Source organism: Cupressus sempervirens, chromosome 4, assembly GCF_028749045.1.
Source record: "Cupressus sempervirens isolate cs-2001-9-10 chromosome 4, ASM2874904v1, whole genome shotgun sequence".
Classification (NCBI taxonomy): domain Eukaryota; kingdom Viridiplantae; phylum Streptophyta; class Pinopsida; order Cupressales; family Cupressaceae; genus Cupressus; species Cupressus sempervirens.
This window is the reverse complement of record NC_143121.1, coordinates 368,742,019-368,755,712: the sequence shown is the minus strand read 5'-3', so window position 1 is coordinate 368,755,712 and position 13,694 is coordinate 368,742,019.

Below are 13,694 nucleotides of genomic sequence, written 5' to 3'. Positions count from 1 at the left end.
TTTGATAGGTTTAGACTAAGACCATAACTAAAATGTCATCTCAAAATAGTGTCTAACCCAATGTGTTCCTCCTTAGCTAGGTAATGTTATGAATTATTCCCTTTGTCTTTATAGTCCTTGTTCTTTCTATATTTGTGCTCCTTGTCATTTTTATCACTCTTATTCTTGTTAGGACATCTAACAACAATATGACCTACTTCATTGAATTTAAAACTCATCTAAGATGATTTATTTTTGAATTTATCTTTTCCCTTCAGTAACCTTCTTGCAAGAAATGCTTCAATCCCATCCAAGTCATCCTCTGATTCTAACTCACTTTAATCCTTATTTATATTTTTTTTTCTTTGAACTACCAATGATTATTGAAGTCTTGAAAGCATTCCCAATTGTAGGCACATTATTATCAAAATTACTTAATTCAGATTTAGTCAAATGACCAATTAAACCATCAAAAGTAAGACCACTACCAGGCACATATTTGAATGCTTGAATTGTAGATACTCTTATAGCATAGATAGGTAAGAGAGTTTTGAGAACTTACAACTTTTGTATTGATGATGACACCTCTTGAAACTTTAATATCACTCACCACTTCTCTGATTCAGTTCGTATATTGGACTATATTCTCACCTTCTTTCATCCTCATATCATCATATTTTCCTCTTAGAATTTTTTATTTCAATAAATTATCATCTCTACCATGCACAATTTCCATCTTGTCCCATATTTCTATAGTAGTAGTATAGTTTTTGACATCATCAAACTCTACATCATTCATGGAAGATGAAATCTCAATCAATAGACTATTGTGTTCTCTCTTATGGGATATCTCCTCTACTATCATAGGAGGGGTAGGTTTAATAGACTGATTTTATAGCCAATGTACACCATTGTCTTTAATTCTATATATCCTTGTCTTGCTCTTCCATGAGGATAAATTCTCCTTCTTTAGCTCTGGTACCTCTCTCTTATACATATTTGGATCTTTTTCTCAAGTCCCTTCAAACTTCATTCTTTAAGCACTAAGCTTTGGTACCAATTGTTAGATAAATGAGAGGGAGGTGAATCAATTATATCCAAAAATCCTACTTTCCTTAAAAATACTTTAGTACCAACTTCCACTTATCAAACTTTTAGATCAATAACTTAATAACTACATCAAACATCATAAATAAAACTTATAAACCTTTTGCATCAAACTATTATCTTATTATTCCTTACTATACCAATTTTTAGAGTAATCATCTAGCTTATACCAAGTTGTGACATTAAATAGTTAACATGGAATTAAAATTGCAACACAATAAGCATTCACACATTTGACACAAGTATTTAATGTGGAAACCTTGTAAAGGGAAAAACCATATAAGAACCAACAACCCAAATAATTTTAATCTTTTGAAGTGGTCTCTATTAGGACCCAGCCTTATTAAAGGCTACATGCACATTTTAGTGTGACCTTGTTGGAGGGTTTTCACCCAATATAATCTAGACCTTATCACTCTTTGGCATTTCTAAAGAGTGGCCTGCTCTAAAGGACTTACAAAATATCACTATTGGATGCTACCATATAGTATTTCAAATACTTGTTAAGTCCACTTGGTTAAGAGATTTTATCTACTACAATGTAAGAAAGTAACAGTGAAATAAGTTGTTAGGTTTGAGCACTACCTTGCTTGTTCAGATATTTGCTTCGCTTTATCTCTTTCTAGCTGATTCACACACTCACACTTCAACTTAAAACTTCCTCTTATTTATCTTTATAATTCAATTCTATTTGCTTCACCTTATGTCTTCTTTATTTTTCTTCAACAATCAATGATGATCAACATCCATCAACATAATCAACAACAACAAAAATCATCTCCTTAAATAGAAAACTTTTTCATTTTATAATCTTCCATATTTTTTCACCTAATCATGATCTTAGATCTCATATTTATTCCAAATTCATTAAATTTATGTGCTCATTAAATATATGATGTAGTGCAAGGGAGGAGAATCCCCAAAGGAGATGTCCTAGCCCCAAGAAAATAACCACACAGTGGAAACACAACACAAGATACACAATCTTACACCATATGCAACACTTTATTCATATAATAATTGTTTAAATGCAATGTGTTAGATTGTAAGGCCTTCTAAGTTATGGCCAAATACAATAGGAATTACAATAATAGTTCTACAAGATCTCTCAAGATCAAACCCAAACACTAGCTAGTCTAGATCCAAACTCTAGTAGAAACCTCCAAGGAAAATCTCAACTTATGCTCACAACCCACCAATAAATCTCCTTGTTTTCCAAGCCTTAGCTACTAGCCCTTCTTAAACTAACAACTCCCCCACAATCCTATTATAAATTGCCTCACATTTGGCACTCTATCCATAATCTCATGAAAACTTTCCCTTTAGCTACTCTCTATGTGTGAAAATGTGGACAAATAGAAAAACAAACTTCTATGAATCCTTACACTCAAGATAAATTGATAAAACTCCATGGAAATGTAAGATCTCAAGAATTGACTCACTTTTTATCATCAATGTGGAAAGGTTTATAGAGAGATGGATCTCATATGAACATAGGTCTTGGTCTTTGCAAGTACATCAAATAAATGGTAGGTTCAAATGGGAATGCAAGATATCTCCAAGTCTTCAAGAAAGCTTCAAATTTGCAAGTATAGTAGTAGCATCAAGTGTGTATGAAAGTATGATCAATCGCAAGAATGCTTCAAGTCCTCAAGGAAATTGCATGAAAGCTCCAAGAACCTATAGCATAAAGGTGATAATAAAATTGCATCATGAAAAATGAAGGAGGTCTCCTTATATACCAAAGCTAAGACGCATGAGGAAATTTGAGGGAAATTGAAAATTAAATGAAAGGGTGTGACCCACATAAAAGAATGTGCAATTAACATTTAATTAGTGATGTGGAGTGTAAAAATTCATAAAAATTATAAGATGAGAAGTATTTTACAAATAAAATAATCCATTTTATTATAAAGTAAAGTGTGTAACATTTATTTAATTTATTTCTTTTAAAATAATAAATGTTACACATAAGGCAAAAGCCCACAACGCAATGGTAACTTGCAAGCCTCTCATGTGGGAAGTCTTGGGCTTGAATCTACCTTTGCTTAACATATAATAATAATTAATTTGAACAAATAATAATTAATCTAGGCTTTGTCCATTTACCGATCAAAAAAAAATGTTGCACATAAAATAATGTGGAGAGGGGTTGCACATAAAATAATGTTGGGGGGGCAGTTGTGAATCAGTGGTTCAAACTTTTACCCATAAAAACATTCACTATACATTCATCTCACAATTTAACAAGTAAATTAAAATACCATATAAAGCATAGACATCTAAAGTATGTAAACAAATAAGCATTCACATGTGTGTGACACAAGATATGATTACTAAGAAACCCTCCAATGAGAAGGTAAAACCAGGGTGGGGATGACACCCACAAATCTTCGCTACTGCAGTAATAAAGTATACCCAATGAACGTTACAATGTTTGATCATGGAACATTATCTACCCTGTGAAAGGTCTTCCCTATTAAAAGCTTACAAAGACGATTAGGTCTTACCCTATTAAAGGATTTCAACACCCTGTTAGAAGTATGTCTAATAAAAGGACTTTAACTCATAATGTAAGCACATTGTTAGAGGATTTCAATATAGTCTATTAGGACTACTCTATTAAGAGATTTAACTAATTCACCTATTAGATTGTATCAGCAATGATCCTATGGTTAGCACTCTTTTGCTTGATGTGGGATCACCTCTATACTGATGTGTACTTGATCCTTTCTGATCAGATATCTCTCTGTTGTCCATTATTCCTTTCCTCTATTCTCTTTTAACTAATTTTTTAATGTAACTCAAATCATAATACCTTGGTCACCATGAATGTCCTATTTGTGCATGAAAACTCTCCTTCTTTTCTCATCTCTCTATCTTGAACATTTAGGGTTTATCCTCCTTTAAGAAGACCTAGGTGACTTAGGATTAGGTATGAATCAATGGCTATGATTCATCCATATTATCGCTTAAACCCTTCCTTTTTTTTGATTGGATACATGTAATACATAGGGATTCATACTTAAGATTCATCCTTATCAACAAAAGATTGTAAATTGATCCTTAAGTCGGCTTTAAAATGGTTTACATAGTAGTTTGTGCCAATACAAACAACTATGTCAAAACTGTGTTACTCAATATCTCAAGTCCCTAGTGCTCAACACTAACTATGACTTTAATGTTGTTATTTGGCATCTAAATGACTCAGCATGCACTACTTACTTGGCACCTGAATGACTCAGCACATGAGTGACTCAGTACACATTGTTTACTCTGCATGCTCTAACTTACATGTTGTGCTTGGCATATGTTACTTGTTTGGCATGAGCTAAGTAAATGACTTAAGTGTATAAACACTCACTTGTCAAAACCAATCTAAGATTAACAATCTCCCCCTTTGACATGAGTATCAAAAACACTTGGTCATGCATTAATGATCTTACCGTACGAGCATAACATAGATATCTATTTGGCTTCTATACAAAATTTCAAAATATCAAAATTTTGTAACATGACTTATACCTCAAAATTTCATAATTCCCCCTAAGTTGATTGTTCTATTCTATATTTTGTATCAAAATCTTTCTCCTATTGAGTAGATTTGTATAAATTAATACTCTTTCTTTCTTCCTATCTAAACTGATTTTTACATTATGTTCTTATGTTCTCTTACTCCCCCTTTGGTTTAGATATCTCTTTTCTCTTCTTGCTCCCCTATTACTCTTACTCCCCCTTTTTGACACTTATGTCAATGGGTTATACATTAATAATGTATTTTTCCAAAAAAGATTAGTGGACCTCAAGTGTAATCTTTAGAGTTGCATCCCAATTATCACAAGTTATCTCCAAATACTTGATTTGGATGGCCAGCTCGGAAACAAGGTGTGCTAAGTCATCCAATTTAGAAAGATTAGGGTCTTTCTTCATAAGATTTTATGCATAGCCTAGTTCCTTGTGTAATATCTCCATGTAAGGAATCAATGTTGATTGGATGTTGATCAATTTAGCCCCTATGTTGGCTTCATCTTCTTGTAATGATGCTAACTTACTCTAGGATTGCAAGAAGTATCTGAAATTTTTCTCACTTTGAGCTAGAGACTTGGACAAAGTAGTACCAGATGACTGCATATGATTCTCCAAACTCAGGATGTGATTCCTTACTTCTTGTGTGAAGAGTGTAGGATTACACAGTTTGGTGTATAAAGAGAAAATGTTCTCTAGTACATTCTTCACAGTCTCTATCTTGGTTGCTAGCTCAACTTGTGTTAGTACAATAGCACTTGATATCTTCTCATTCACCTTGTTTTGAAACTTCCTTTTAGACCATTCTAGTTGTTTTACATTAGTATCTAGCTCTGTGTCACTAACCCTTTCCACTATTTGGTTAATTGTTCAACGATGGTCTTGTTTTCATTTGGAGTCGGTAGACTGAATGCATCTAAGAAAATCTCTTTGATGTCAATCAATTCTTACTCTTGTCTATGCTCCCTTTTGAGTAGTTCTTGATTTTTCTTCCTTGTTAGGGCCTCTTGTAATATACCCATCTACTCAATTACGATTGTTGCCAAATCAAATTTAGGCAATAAAATCTCTTTATCTAGGCTAACATCACCATAAGTAGTTACCTCTTCTACCTTAGATGAGCTAGGACTCAGCCTTGAGAATTGAAATGGTGTAGCATTTGTGCTTGGCCTTTGAAGAGCTTGACAGGAAGGAGTACCATATTCTAGTAATGTGACTAGTGCTTGTATAGCTAGTAGCTCCTTTAGCTTGGGTGTCAAACTTGACTCTTTAGTCTTGTCCTTTTCTGCCTCTATAGTTCCAATTGCACCTTGATCTTGTTATGGAGGTGCAGGTGTATGTACCTGACCTATTTGGCCTTGAGTAACTTCATTCGCTTATGTCTCTACATTGTCTTCTCCAACTATCTCAACCTTATCTTTTTCAGTTTCTTGCACATTCATTGAGACTGGAGTTTCTTGCATAAGTGTATAGATAGTGAAACTTACTATCTCCTTCCTTTGATATACCACTGTAGGTTGTGAAGGTTGTACACTTGTGACTTGAGGAGTGAATATAGGTGTGTCTAGTGTTTTCACTTCCTCCCCTATAGTTATTGTTTATGTCTTCTAAATTTCATCTTCACCAGTATAGGGTATTCACATAGTTTGGCCTGGAGAGTGGTCTTGACAAGTATCCTTTTTAAATCATCCTCTATAAGGGGATTGATTTTCTAAGCAATAGTCTTAGAATCATCCTTTACTTTGACAACTTCAATATTTGCACTTGTATCTTGTGGAGGGTTGGCACTTGGCATTTGTGCATCTTGTACAGTTTGTTATGTTTGTTGCTCTTCTACAGTTGGTGCTTAGGTGTCAATGTTCATATCTATGCCTCCCTCAACTGTGCCTTGTTCAGTGTCATCTTCTTCATCCTCACCTACCTCAATAGGTGTCTGCTTGACTTCCCTATATGTTGACAGTCCATAAGTTATCTTCCACATTTTCTTGGACTTTTGTACAACATCCTCTATGTTGTTTTGTAATATGTTAAATGCCCTATATTTCAATACAAATCTTATAACATACTTCTTAATGGCTTTAGACATGTCATCTTTACTAAGTTATGGCATAACTTGAGCAAGGGTTGTCTCCCTAATTTGGATTTTAGTGTTTAAATAATAATGCCATTTTTGCTCAACTCTATCATATAAAATCTTAGGTATGGAGTTGGCAAGTTCTAGAGGAGTCCTTTTGAATATAGTCATCATGGTATATACTACCTCTTCCACTTGGTTCTTTTCAATCTTCCCAAGATTGTCAAACTCAATGTAAGAGAATCTTAATAAATTGGCATTGTTCCTAATATTCTCCCATAAATTTTCTAAATCTAAAGAGAGACTATGACTTACCACTTGAAATTGGTTATTTTCATATGATTCAGTCTTCTCTTCATCAAATTTAGTTTGAGCAACATACTTCCTCCTTGCTCTCTTATGTGTTTTAGCTTTCTTCTCCTTAGGCTTGGCTACTTCTTTAGCCTTTTGTGCAGTGAATCTAGTGCTAGCCCTTGTGGTAGGTGGTGTAGATTTGGGTTGATTAGGTTTAGCAACCTTCTTTGGTTTTTTCACTATCTGTTTCTTTTCTTTTCTCTTTTTCTCAATAGTTGTAGGTGCTTCATTGGCTTCTTCTTCATCAACACCTTCTATAATTTCCACTTCCTATTCTTGTTGGTCTTCACCCTGACCTTGTGTCAATGCTAGTGGTGCTTCATCTTGTGTTTCCTCTTCTTCATCATCATCTTCCCCTTCTTTTTTAGCTCCTTTACAAATCTTTGTTTCAATTTCTTTACCAATTTGTTCTTCTTCCTAATCACTGAAGTAGTCTTCAATTCCATTGTTATCTTTGATTTGGCCAGGTCATAATTTCCAAATGTTGTAGCTTCTTTATCCACTTCTTCTACAAGTAATTTTCTGATTGTTGTAAAGGACTCATCAAAATTTATTTCATATCCTAATGGCTTTAGCCATCTCACCTTTGGGAATTATTGTCTGTACATATGTGAAAACACTATCAACTAGGATGCAAACATCATTAAAATGTTTCTCCACTAGTGAGAGTGGTATCCTCCACCTTTTCTTCATAGATTGTTTGAAACCTTCAAAATAACTTGACATGATAGATTCAAAATTATCACCAAGTTGCTCAATAAATTCACCTATTTGAACTACAATAGGTCTGTTTACCTTCCATGTAACCTTACCAAATGTAGGAAATATATTTTGCACATAAAAGAAAATACATACAAGAATAGATCCAAATTTACATTGTGCACTTTTGGTCTTCCTTATAGCTCCCAAATTCTCAATCAATTATTGTAACTACAACTTGGAAAGATTCATAAGTATGGTCCTTCTTCACTATTTTATAACCCATATCAACTACAATGTAAGGTACATTATATAATCTACTAGATTGATAAAACTTGTGTGCCATAACCCTCACTACAAAAGAGATTAGGGGGCCTATGATAGTATCAACTGTCATTCCTCTTTTATTCCACATAGCCCCTGTGTTCATTTCAATTATTTCCTTAGCTTCACTTCTCATTGTCTTACACTGATCTAGGGTTAGATACCCTATTACTCTATAAACAATCTTCTTAGTGATTTTTATTGGCCCATTTTCTAACCATACAGAGTTGTTATGAATTCTACTCAAAACATTTTTTATCCACTCTATCTTGAAAATAATGGGGAAACTTAGGACATGAGTTAACCCTTTCCTCTCAATAATTTTAAGCTCTTCCTTCAATGTACCATTCTCACATAGTTTTCCATATATTTCCCTAATTTCCATATCACCTATACTTCCAATTTTGCATGTGTGACAGTTTCTTACATCTTGAAGCATCAAAACTTGCAGTGGTATCATGGATAATGCACCAAAAGGATCCTATTTGTAAGCTATATCTAGGATAGCCCTAAAAGTGGGTTATTTGATTTCATTACTTATCAATTGCACATTTAAAACCTCTTTAACCTCTACACCTTTGGCTACTAGAGAACTAGATGCCATTACATGAAACTAGGGTTTGTGAAATTTAAAACTGCATAGCTTAGCACATGATAAATACCTTGTGAGTCCTACTAGAATGGTGTCGAACAACCTTTTAAATCTCTTGCAAATGCTTAGATAAAACTCTCCAGATCACCTTTAGCTCTTCATACTTTTCTTCAAATTTGAACGATGTTAAATGAGCATTAATCAATCAAATAGCCCTTAAAATATTGCATTTAATGCTAAGTGTTTATACAGGTGTAAGCTCGACCTAAATTGAATTTTTGGTTCACTCGACATCCATTTTTTTCCATACACTTAGAAACCACTATGAGCTCGATCTTTACTAACAACCTTTTCTAGCTTGGGACCCACTAACATTTCACTCGGCAACCATAGTGAAACTTTTCATGCTCGGTAGTAACATGAAAACTGACAAAACTTAAAGATTTATTCTTGATTCCTAACAACACATTGCATCTTTATTCATGCATGTGTAATCTTTTCAAAACTAAATCCTTGGAACTAATGTATAGTATATCTTTTTAAATATTAGTCCCATGTACCTCTTGATTGCTTATTTTGATGAGGTGTGATCACCTGACCCATTGGGTGAAGTGATCCCATCTGCACTTGATGTGTTGCAATCTTCCTTTCTCCCCCATGTATTTTTCATCTCATCTCTAATATTCTCAACATCTACCTTTCCTTTGCCTTTTTTAAACTCACAACTTGGTGCCTTTGACCTTGTTGGACAATATCTGCTTATGTGACCAGTCTTAAGATAGCTAAAACATGTGGTTTGACTCAACCATCTTTTGTAATCACTTCTAAAATGTGTTCTAATATTATTCTCAAGAATATGTACATACTCTTGATAGTAGTGACAACTATATGTTGTATTATAATTCCAATTAGAAGAGTTGTCATTGTTCTTTACCTTTGTCTACTTATTTGATGACCACGTGGGTTTGGATCTGCACTCAAAAGCTCTATGTCCATATTCTAATAGTTACAGTAGTATCCTTCAAATCTTTGAGTGTTTATGGTATTGGTTTTGCATTCATATGCTTGATGACCTTGTTTGTTACACTTGTGGCAGTGACCCATGTTCTTATGCTTAACATTTTGATTTACAGTCATGTCCCTATAAACATTAGCAGTATGACCTATCTTACCACAATTATGACTAGTAGTTATGGAGTTCTTACCTTTGTTACTTCTTTCTTCACCACTTTTGGATGATTCTCGTTCTTCAATACTAGTGTATCCCAATCTAGATGTATCATTGTTAGATCTAGGGGATCTCATCAATTGTTCAAAGTACTTGATGGCTTTATTAGGTTTATTGAAACTTTTAGCAAACTACTTTTCCCTTTTCAGATCATTGTTCAATTTTTCATTCTACAACTTCAGAGTTGTGATCTCAATGTCTTTACTATATATTTCATGATTAGCAATCATGACTTGATTCATTGTTTCTAGTTGCATACGGAAATCCTATTTATCTCTGATGATTTTTCTTCTAGTGTACTAATCAAAACTCGTTTGTCTTCTTCAATCATGACTTTGTCTTCTATAGCTTTCTTTTTTTGTTTAGTCACCTCACATAGTAATATGGCTTGTGATTCTTGCTCTATCTTAAGATTTTTGATCTCTTCAACTAGGGTTCCATTCTTTTCCATTAGATTTGAAATTTTTGCATCAAATTTGTTAGAGTTTCCATTTGCCAATACTTTATTAGTGTTCATCTCTTCATATTGTGTGTCATTTTCCTCAATAGAAATTTCCTTCCTTATTCTCAATGATTTATTTAGATCTTATCTTGCTTCATTGAACTGATGTAGAATGAGTTGTATTTCAATCTCCTTGTTTTCAATAATATTTCCCAACTTGTAGACTTCCATTTCCAAGATCTTTCCTTAGAGCTGCAAAGTTATACTTTCAAAGGACAAGGATTTGATACCAATTGTTGGAATTACAATAGGAAAGGTAAACTCTAAGAGGGGGGTTAATCAATGCTTCAAACTTTTACCCATAAAAATATTCACCATATATCCATCTCACAATTTAACAAGTAAATTAAAGTACCATATAAAGCATATACATCTAAAGTATCTAAACAAGTAAGCATTCGCACATGTATGACACAATATATGATTACCCAAAAACCCTCCAATGAGAAGGTAAAACTGTGGTGGCGATGACACCCACAAATCTTCACTACTATAGTAATGTAGTGTATCCAATGAAGGTTACAATGTTTGATCATGAAACTTGATCTACCCTATGAAAGGCCTTCCCTATTAAAAGCTTACAAAGATTGATAGATCTTACCCTATTAGAGGATTTCAACACCCTATTAGAAGTGTGCCTAATTAAAGACTTTAACTCATAATTAAGTAAGCACCTTGTTAGAGGATTTTAATACATCCTATTAGGAGTAATCTATTAAGAGATTTAACTAATTCACCTATTAGAATGTATCAGTAATGATCATGCAATTACCACTCTATTGATTGATTTTAGATCACCTCTATACTAATGTGTACTCGATCCTTTCTAATTAGATATCTCTATATTGTCCATTAGATATCTCTATATTGTCCATTGTTTCCTTTCCTCTATTCTCCTTTAACTAATTTTGCAATGTAACTCAAATCATAATACCTTGGTCACCATAAATGTCATGTTTTCTCATGCAAACTCTCATTCTTTGCTCTTCTCTCTATCTTGAACATTTAGGGTTTGTCCTCCTTTAAGAAGACCTAGGTCACTTAGGATTAGGTATGAATCAACAACTATGATTCATCCATATTATCATTTAAACCTTCCCTTTTTCTAATTGGATGCATTTAATACGTAGGGATCCATACTTAAGATTCATCCTTATCAACAAAAGATCATAAATCAATCCTTAAGTTGACTTTAAAATGGTTTACATAGTAGTTTGTGCCAATGCAAACAACTATGTCAAAATTATGTTACTTGACATCTGAAGTCCCTAGTGCTCAGTACTAACTATGACTTTAATGTTGTCATTCAACATCTAAATGACTCGGCATGTACTACTTGCTTGGCACCTGAATAACTCGAAACATACTATCTACTTGACAATTGAATGGCTTGGCACATGAGTGACTTGGTACACATTGTTTACTCAGCATGCTTTAACTTATATGTTGTGCTCGAAATATGTTACTTGTTTGGCATGAACTAAGTAAATGACTTAAGTGTATAGACACTCACTTGTCAAAACCAATCTGAGATTAACAAGAACCAAATCAAAGATCCAAAAGATCTAAACATATCTTTCCTAGGGGTCTTATAGCTGTGGGAACCAAATAAACATAGTTCAAAGATAGATAAATGTGAAACTCTTGTTACCCAAACTTGCCCGTATGGGACTCACAATCGTACAAGATAATTTGCCCAAGAGGACTCACAATTGTGGATACAATCCAAAAAAAATAGCCCTTCAATTCATAAGATAATTAAAGGGAAAAGAAAAATATCAACACCTATAAAATGATAAGCCATGCCCTAGGAAAAATAATCATCTACCCCAAGCTAGGTAGAAAAAGATAGATAGATATTGAATCAAAAAAGAAAGCAATGAAGAGCAATAGAGTGTTTGTGCCCCCTCATGACCAAAATTGAAATGAAGGAGAGGCTGAGAAAGAATAAGATAAATGTGATCAAATCAGAATAAAGGTTTATTGATGAAACTCTCACACATGGAACCCAAGGCACAAACCTAACAGTCCCACAACTTGAAACACCATGATGAAAGATTACCAAGGATGATCAATAAGTGAAAAGATATATGCCCTAAGAAAAAATTTGACCAAAGAGATAAAAAATCAAAAAGAAAGGTCAAAGAAAGAAGAAATAATGAGGGGAAAGTGAATGAAAGACAAAGAAATGAAAGAAATGGAAAGAAGAGGGAAAATGCCTCAAAGAAATATCAACTATTAAAGATAGCAAATCTTGATTGAGATCAAAAAAAAAAGATGTAAAATAAAGAGCACAATGTGATTATAGTTAATAAGGGCTCAAAAAAGATGAAGGATACCTCCAAAAGGAAGAAACAAAACCTCAAAAAAGAAAAAGAGACAAGAATGCATGCTCATGTACATATGATGCTTCTACCCATTTTATGTATATGCTCATTTTGGCCAACAATAAGGTCATAGTTTTAATCACAGATCCACAATACACAACATCCACTTTTTAGAGCCATAAAGATATTAATGTAATCTCAATTGCACAAAAAATGCACAACCATCACTAGCCACCAAAGTAACCATGAAGATATGAATGCAATCGGAAGTAACACTCAACCATCACTAATCACTGAGATGACAAAGAATCTATATTAATGTGATTCAATTAGTGTTGAAAAATATTGTGAGTCTTGAGATCAAAGAACACAAGCAAGAAATCAACCAAAAATGTTTCTCATGATCCATATTTCTCTAGCTATGTGTCCTAGAGAAACCATAGAGCCATTCAATGAAAATCAATGTCAATCAAATATCACAGTGAAAAAGAAACTGCATACCCCTAGTTCTCTAGCTATGCATCCTAAAGAGAATGGGAAGGGAATAAAGAATAGGAAATGCAATAAACATGTATAGATGTTAGAAATAGACAATACTAAGAGGAGGGGTGAATTAATACTCTATAGACTTTTTCCCACAACTCAATATTGTTAATTACTTTATAACTTGCATATGAAAGTAAACCACCAATGTTGAATAGTAAATATAATAGTGCACATAGAGAACTCATAACACCATTATTTTTTAACTAGGGAAACCCTAGCCAAGGGAAAACCCGGGTGGGGATGATACCCACTAGATAATCTACTACACAAAAGAATCTTGTTAAGAATATTGACCCTATTAGGAGTTTATGAAATACATATCATGTCTCAAGTCCTTGTTAGAGGACTAGGCCTTGTTAGAAGCCTCGATCCTGTTATGAGTTGCTTCAGCCTTGTTAGGAGTTAGTATATCAAATAAAATGTATGCAAGAAGATCC